The sequence below is a fragment of the Poecilia reticulata genome, chromosome 12 (genome assembly GCF_904066995.2).
Source record: "Poecilia reticulata chromosome 12, P_reticulata-male-v2, whole genome shotgun sequence".
In the NCBI taxonomy this organism is placed as follows: Eukaryota; Metazoa; Chordata; class Actinopteri; order Cyprinodontiformes; family Poeciliidae; genus Poecilia; species Poecilia reticulata.
Window position 1 is genome coordinate 7371551 of NC_088841.1, and position 7899 is coordinate 7379449.

The window sequence follows — 7899 nt, forward strand, 5'->3', positions numbered from 1 at the left end:
GTTCAATGCAGGTTGTTGTTGCTTGTCATCACTCTGAAGTGAAACTAGTTCAGCCAGTGACAGCAGCTGGGATTTGTACAATCACACCAGTAGGGAGGGAAATGTACAGGCATGATAATCCTGATTATAACCATGTTTCCTACTGTCATTAAGCTAGCTACAAATGATAACTTACTGAGTCCTGGTGTAGAAAGGTACAAACAAAACAAAACTAACCCATTGCTAGTTAGTTTTGTTCTAACTAGCAATGGGTTAGGTGCATAGTATCAGTATGCACCTACTGATACTTTTCTAGCTTCTGTAGAAAAGTATCAGTAGGTGCAGTCACTATGTGCTGCAACTGAGTTCGCTGCAAACCAATATGTTTGGTTTCCTTATACTTTTTACTCAATTTGACTAATAAACTGAACTTGACTGCATTGTCTGAAAACCAGAATCAATTTGCAGTGAATGTAGTTGACTCTGTACTCCTGGATTAAATTGACATATACTTTGAAATGGCTTGTGCTGTTAATAGGCGCCATATAAATAAACTAAACTGAATTGAATTGAAGACTCCACATTCCCAACTTTAAATCTCAAAGCACCTGACGGTATTTCTGCTGTGAATGTAAAGTATTTGTAGGGGTGTTTGAGAACGATTCTGAAAATCATGCAGTTATTCGGAGAAGACTCTTTTGGATTGATGAAAGGGGAGCAAGAGATAAAAATGGAACAATCATTTTCATTTTTCACTTACAACAAAAATTTTTTCCAATTTTTGTAAGTGAAATGATCTGCCAGTACTCAGTAAGTCAATATGAAGGAATGACTTACTAAAAACAATGTTTGTATCTTGTTGAAAGTTGGTTTTGTCTCAACCCAAGCGTACTAAGATATCTGCAAAGATATCTGCACCAGACACTAGACCAAAAATATTTAGTAAAACTTTGTGTTTTTGCAGTGATAACGTTACAGAATATTATCCCCATGCAGCATTTTAAAAAAGAAAGTGTCCCTCTGAACCATGATGTTTTCCACTGTAAAACTTGTCACCAAATAGTTTTAAAGTTGAAAGATTTACACTATGACTGAGAAGGAGGGGAAATGTTACATCTGACTCGATTCACCATGGCAACCCCATAACCTCAAACTGTATTTGATCACATCCTAAAATTAACCTAAGCATGTTCTGTACATTATCGGACCACCAGGGCCCACCATCAATGTAACATTCACACGCATAACGTATCGGGTTTTTCTTTCTGAATAATTTCGCCTGTAAGTCATCCGTGTCACCGCCAGCTGCTAAATGGAAGCGCAGCCTCGTACGCATGATCTTTCCATGTGTTCGACGGACTGAGAATAAAATCCCTCCCTCAAGGTTTTCCGTACTGAACCTAAGTGACACTCGGAGAACGCAAGTGGGCGACATGCATTGACTGTTTGAAAGATTTTTCAGTAAAACAAAAACAAAAAGGAAAAAAGAAAAGAAAGAGGAAAACTTCCTTACTTTTTTGGCCACTTGGGGGCAGTGGAAAAAACAAAGTACCTCATTAGTTTCATGAAGCAGACATGTCAGTAGTTTACACATCTAGCCGGGTGGGAAGACGTCTAGTTTTGTGTTTGGGGTTAGACAATTTAGGGCAAACAGAGTTTATCTGAGCTTATTATTTGGGAAAAGAATGAGCTTAAAAATGACATTCACTCGGCTAGACTCCCCTCCTCTCCTAAAAGTCTGATCCACTCCTTTTTTTTTTTTTTTTGTATCCCCTCTCTATAGGGAAGACATTACATGACAAATCTCTATTGTCCTGGCTCGGATTCTGGGTGTAATCTCTCTTGTCAAAGGGAAAATTCAGCGATTAGTCCCCAGCAAATTACAAGAGGTGATCAGTGTGTCTGTTCAGCCCTCATTAACTGCTAACAGAGTTTCGTCAGAACCACCCACGCTACCGGGACCTTCAACCTCTCACCCCTGACACCTGGAACTTTCACAATTTAGCTCCCAAATGCGTACATTTGAATTGAGCGTGCTCTTCTTTTTGAGGCTTTCTGAAGACGACAGACTGATTGGAGAATTCCCATGGTCTAAGGGTAAATAAAGATGGTATTTTTTTTTTTTTTTCGACTAGAGGTTCCACATGTGTAACTTTTTATCTGGTGATGACGGGAGGGGGGCAAAAAAAGCGCCAAGTGTCACTCAGTAACAAGACATGCGGACCTCGTGCCGCGCTATCTCTAGACCACCCATCCGAGACATTACGTTGGACAAACAGAAGATTTTTTTTTTTTTTTTAGCTGTAATATCTAGCAGATGAGAGGGGTTGGCCTGCGAAGAGGGCTCATCAGGACGGGGTCGTCCACGATGCTGGTCAACTGGTCATTTCTCCCAACCCATTAACCACCTGGGATCGGTATGTTTTGTCAGCTTTTCCCCAGTTTTGGGTTTCATTTGCCAGTGCTTTGAAATCAAACACGCTCGCCCCACGCACGCCTAGAAACGCGGCTCGCTCTCTGACAAACACACACAAACATTTATGCGCTCTGAAGTCGGACTCAACAACCCGGAGCGCACATGCATGTGTGCAGACGTCGCAAACAAAACGCGCTCACCCCGTGCTTACAGATGCAAACAAAGATGGATCCGAAATGCGTTGAAGAGCTTTCCTTTGTTTTTCATGCCAAGTTTGCACAGTTGAGTGCGTCACCTTTTGAATTCTAAATATTAATTAAACCTTGTGATTTATTTATTTATTTGCACAAGAACATCAAAGAGACAGTATATTTATGAAAGATTGCTGGTATTTACAATTTTGTAGAGTTTTCACACCCTATTTTGCCATGTTCTAACCATACACTTTTTCCACTTCCGATACCAATACAGATATCTGAGGTTTAGTAACAACTGATACCGATCCAATACGGTCTCATTTCCTCTCTTCCAGGATTGTTCTGCATTTAGCTCCCTCCGTCTTCCCATCGACTCTCAACAGCTCCCTCATAATAAACACAATTCCCACAGCATAATGCTGCCACCACCATGCTTCATGTGTGGATGGTGGGTTCATGACTACACATAGTATTAAACATCTAGACTAAACTCACATTCTGGTTTCATCTAATCAGAATTTCTTAGAATTGAATAATTTAATTTTTTTTTCCCAGTGGCACTAATCGTCTTCCGTAGACTTCTTACGGATTTCTTTCAACAACGGCTTTCTTTTCTCCATTTCTCCATAAAGGATAGATCTGAGAACTACATTGGTTGGTTTTCCAGGTAACAGTTTCTCTCTCCCAATCTGCCGTACCTTTTTCTGTTTTCAGCCATTTGGACGAGCCAAACCACACAGAGGTGGATTTGCACCACGCAGACAAATTTTCCTACAATGTAACATTACATCATTATGCCTATTGTCACAATAAAGCAAGCCAATGAAAAAAAAAAAGTTAAAAGCTGCAGGTATGAAATGTGCTATTCATGCACAGCCAAATGAAAAACCTTGAAATCAAGGAGTTCAGAAGGGCGCTGCACATTATGATCGACTCTGATCGTTTTATAAACCCGCAGACTCTGAACCCACATGTGAAGATTTTCTTCACACTAAATGAAAGACTGCGAGCCGATTTAAGCGATACGCGCGGATATCTTTCAGGATGAAAGGGAAAGCCGGTTGCCTCTTCCTTCCCTCCCTTCGTCCAAAAAGCTGCATCAGCTGCAACATCTTAAGAATCACCTTTCAGCCTGTCGGGCAATCACTGCTGAGAGTTCCCTTATGTGAAGACATGAAACGCAGTGGGGTGGAAAACCGATACGCCTCCAAATTCTCTGGTGTCCAGGCTTCAGAAAGAAATTAAAAAGTCTACTAAGAATAAGTTTTGGAACGAGAGATGCTGATCAGTCTCAGATGGGTCCGGAAGAGTCAAAGTAAACCACGCATTGCAGCTTCCCTCTGTGCTCCATGAGACGTGGGTTGTGTGATCAATCTTTTTATTTTATTTATTTCTTCTTCATTTCGCATGCCTTTTCTGTATTCCTCATGTGTGTGTGTGTGTGTGTGTGTGTGTGTGTGTGTGTGTGTGCGCGTGTGTGTGTGTGTGTGTGCGTGTGTGTGTGTGCGTGTGTCGGGGAATAAAAGGTTTACAGTTGTTTATCAAAACATGCTAAGACTGCAGTTAATTAGATTGCACTGTGCTGCAATTTGCTGTGGCTGGTGTGTTGAGATGCAGGCAGTTGCAACTGAATACAAATCCTGCGCTCCTCCTGTAAATCTGCCACGAACAATGTTAACATTTCAGTCTTCTCCGGCCCAACGCATTTATTAGACTGTCAGCAAGCTCGATGTCTGGCTTTTTCACTGCTGCTCTGTTGCTGAATCATTTAAGAAGCTCTTTTCCGCAGCATGGCCCTTTAATTGTGGTTGTCTTTTTCAGCGATGTGTTCATAGAGGATCCAGTAGGGGGGGATGATGAAACTGTTTGAGGAAGAATAAATTAAGCTTACAGATGTGATGCTGGAACTGCTGTGCCTAATGACAAACCTCATTGAACTGAGATGTGTCTTTTAACGCTTTTTTCTAAATATGTAATTATGGTGAAAACATCTCCGAGTTGCTAAAAAAAAGGGCATGTTTTCGTGCATTCTAATCAATCTGATGCTATTAATCCTCGTTATTAAGGAAAAAAATGGAAAGTTCGGTCAATGTTGATGAAATGCTGAAACACTTGGCAGCGTTGCTTTTCGATTCTGACACCAGTAGGTGTCTACAGCTCTTTAGATGGGCTGTAATGTCTACAGCCCATCTAAAGAGAAACAATTTGCTATTTTTGCTAAATACTGCAATCGCAGACGAGTTTCTAAATAACCAGTTTCGGTAAGGTTTTAGAGAAGCTTGTTTTTAACCAACTGAATTGTCCATAAAAAAAAATAGCCTTGATTTAGGACCAAATAAACCTCCACCATGGCGATTTATTGGACCGAAGAGCAGCCTTTGACACCCTCGACTACACCACTACAATTGGCTTCCTTGCTGCTCTCCTTTAATTTGCTTAAAACCTGGTTTAAGTGAAAAACAAACAAAATCGTCGGGGCAGAAAGATAATAACCCGATTGCACACTCTTAGAATAATACTTTGTTGAACCACATTTGGATTCAATTTTAGCTTTTAATCTTCTTTGTTTGCTCTGACATCTTCACTTGACTATTGTTGCCCACTCCGATACGTTTGTGCCCACCACAAACTACTGAACTTGGAACGTTTTATTTACTTTTGATGAAGCCACTCGTTAATACCTGGAGCCACTCTGATGTCGAAAGATAACAGTTCTCTAGTCGAGACAGATGATCGTGACTGTTTAATGAATGTCTTTGGCAGAAGAAACCCAGAATGCAAGATTATTCTGAAGAACAATCACCGAGAGACCCGTCTCAGGTGCCTGATCTCAGAATGTCTTATGAATGACTAGAGAGAGAAGGCTTTAATTAGGACATCCCAAGAACAGACCGATAAAAACCGGGATCAACCACATCCAACCAAGAGGCTAAAGGTTTCAACTAACTCTCGACATTTCAGGTGTCAGGCGTTAGCTAGAGGTCCCACATTCAAAGATCAAAGGTGATGAAAATGATGAGGATAAAGATCTAGACTGAAAGACAACAGGTCGTTGTCGTAGCAACATCTAGACATTTTCAATAATGTCAACTTTGTATTAAAAGTGTCATAATTTACCGAATGATGCTTTATGACAACAGTCATAAATATTCATGAAGGCTTATTCATGTTCATGTCAGATGTTGTGTCATGTTTATGACAGTGTCATGACAGTCTTATTCAACCCCTTTCAAATAAAGTGTTACCAAAGTTTTTATAGTCTTTGTTACACCATGTTTTATGTTCTGATTTATTTTCCATATCACACAACGTTTAAGCCCATAGTTATGGGTTGTGTTCTTACCATGAAGCACCTCATACATTACCCCATCAAGCCTGACCACATTCTCTGTCCGTCCCGAAAGAGGACAGAGCATCATGCAGCCACCGCCATGTTTCGCTGTGGCAACGCTGAAATGGAGGGAGGAGGGAAGCGGAAAGGGAAGAGGGAGCTTTAATTTCCCTCTCATGTTTCCTCAGTGCCTCTGGTTCGGCATGATGTCTTTATTATCCTAACTTTGTTTAGTCATTGTATATTTGTCGCTGGCTTGTTTATTAGTTGTATCTGTTTTAATGGACATCTTCTCTCAGCGGCTCTATGAATAACGTCTGGCTCTTATTAATACGACTCTCCAGATGCGGAGCAGTGCTAACATGTCTGCTGTGTGCATTGTGACGATGCCTTTGGACGTGTTTTCCCTTTGTTTCCTGCAGTACGCGCCGTTCCTTTTTTCATTTTTGGCTCCAGATCTCGGAGCGCTGCATCCGACAGTCACATCTCTGAACGCACTGTCACCCTTCTGCCCGTCCTGCACATGTTTATTAAAAGTTTATGCGAGGACAGTACCGCAGCAAGTACAACCGCACATTGTTTGATGTGTTAAATTAATCTGCAGTGTCATTTTTTATTTTTTACTTATTTCTTTGGCTGTGAAACATCCCCTTCTACATCACAGGCTGAGTACGAAATGAGTTATATCACATTAAGCCTCTGGAGCTCATTTTTGAGCAAATGGGGCTGTTGAAAAACAGCTTCTGAAATGAAAGAATTTATGACCTCCCATCTCTATTCAAACACACACAAACGCACACACACAAAAACCACATGGCCGATTTACAAAAGCATCTGGATTTTCTCAAAATTGTTTTGTATTCAAAGACTATCATTCTCTTCGCTGCAGCAATTAGTCACGTTTTTTTTTCCGTGAAAGAATGTGTCTTGGAGTTTAACGTCCCTGTTTTGATAACACTTAAAAAAAAATGAACGGCTTTTATAAAGTTCTTCTGATAGTTACCCATTTTTCCCGTTTTTGTCATGCTACAGCCACAAACATCAATGTATTTTAATGGGATTTTATGTCGTTGATCTATGTAAAGTAGAGTAAGACTGAGTGTAATAATGAATTATGACTCAATCAATCAGACTTTAGCTATGAAGCACTTTAATGCAGTCAAATGAGTCACAAAACATTTTACAAAAGCATCACAAAATGTTAAACTTGATCAAAAAAATATAGGAAAATCAAACAAATGGCCCAAACAATAATGAACATGTCTTATAAAATGTAGTACTTAGGAAATGCAATCACAAATAAGAAAACATTACAGACAGAAATAAAGAAAAGCATAACGCCTAAAATGTGACCATCTAACAACATAGAGATAAAATATATCATTATATTCAATTTATTATTTCTAAAAAGTTAAAAATGCGGAGTGAATGATGGTTAGTCGACAGACTCCATCTCCTGCGTCAGTGGACTGCGGCGGCACCACGGGCCTTATTGATGCTCAGCCCGTCGGTTTATCTTGGTCGGTCTGCAGTTCTTCCATATCTTTTTATGATGAAGGCTTGAGCAGGGCTCCGGCAGATGTTCACAGCCTGGATTTTTGTTTTCGAACCAAACCCTGAGTCCAAACCTCTCCGCATGTCTGTCCCCGCTACGTTCCTCGGTCTTCACATCGCCGTTTGCTCACAAATGTCTAAAGAAACGGACGTTTTTACAGAGCAGCTGCATTTAGACTGAGATTAAATTACAGAGATGGGCTCTGCAGCCAGCCGTTTGGTGACAACTGTAGGTGTCTGGATGCAGGAGGGGACTATTTCATAATATGCGAGTCACGAATTTTGGATTTTAATGTGCACAAAAATGTATGCACTTTTGGCTCGATGGCATGAAATCTATCCACGTGCAGTGAACAATGCAAGGCATTTTATGTAAAAACAAAACAAAAAAAATTACAAGAAAAAGCCCTTATCAGTGACAA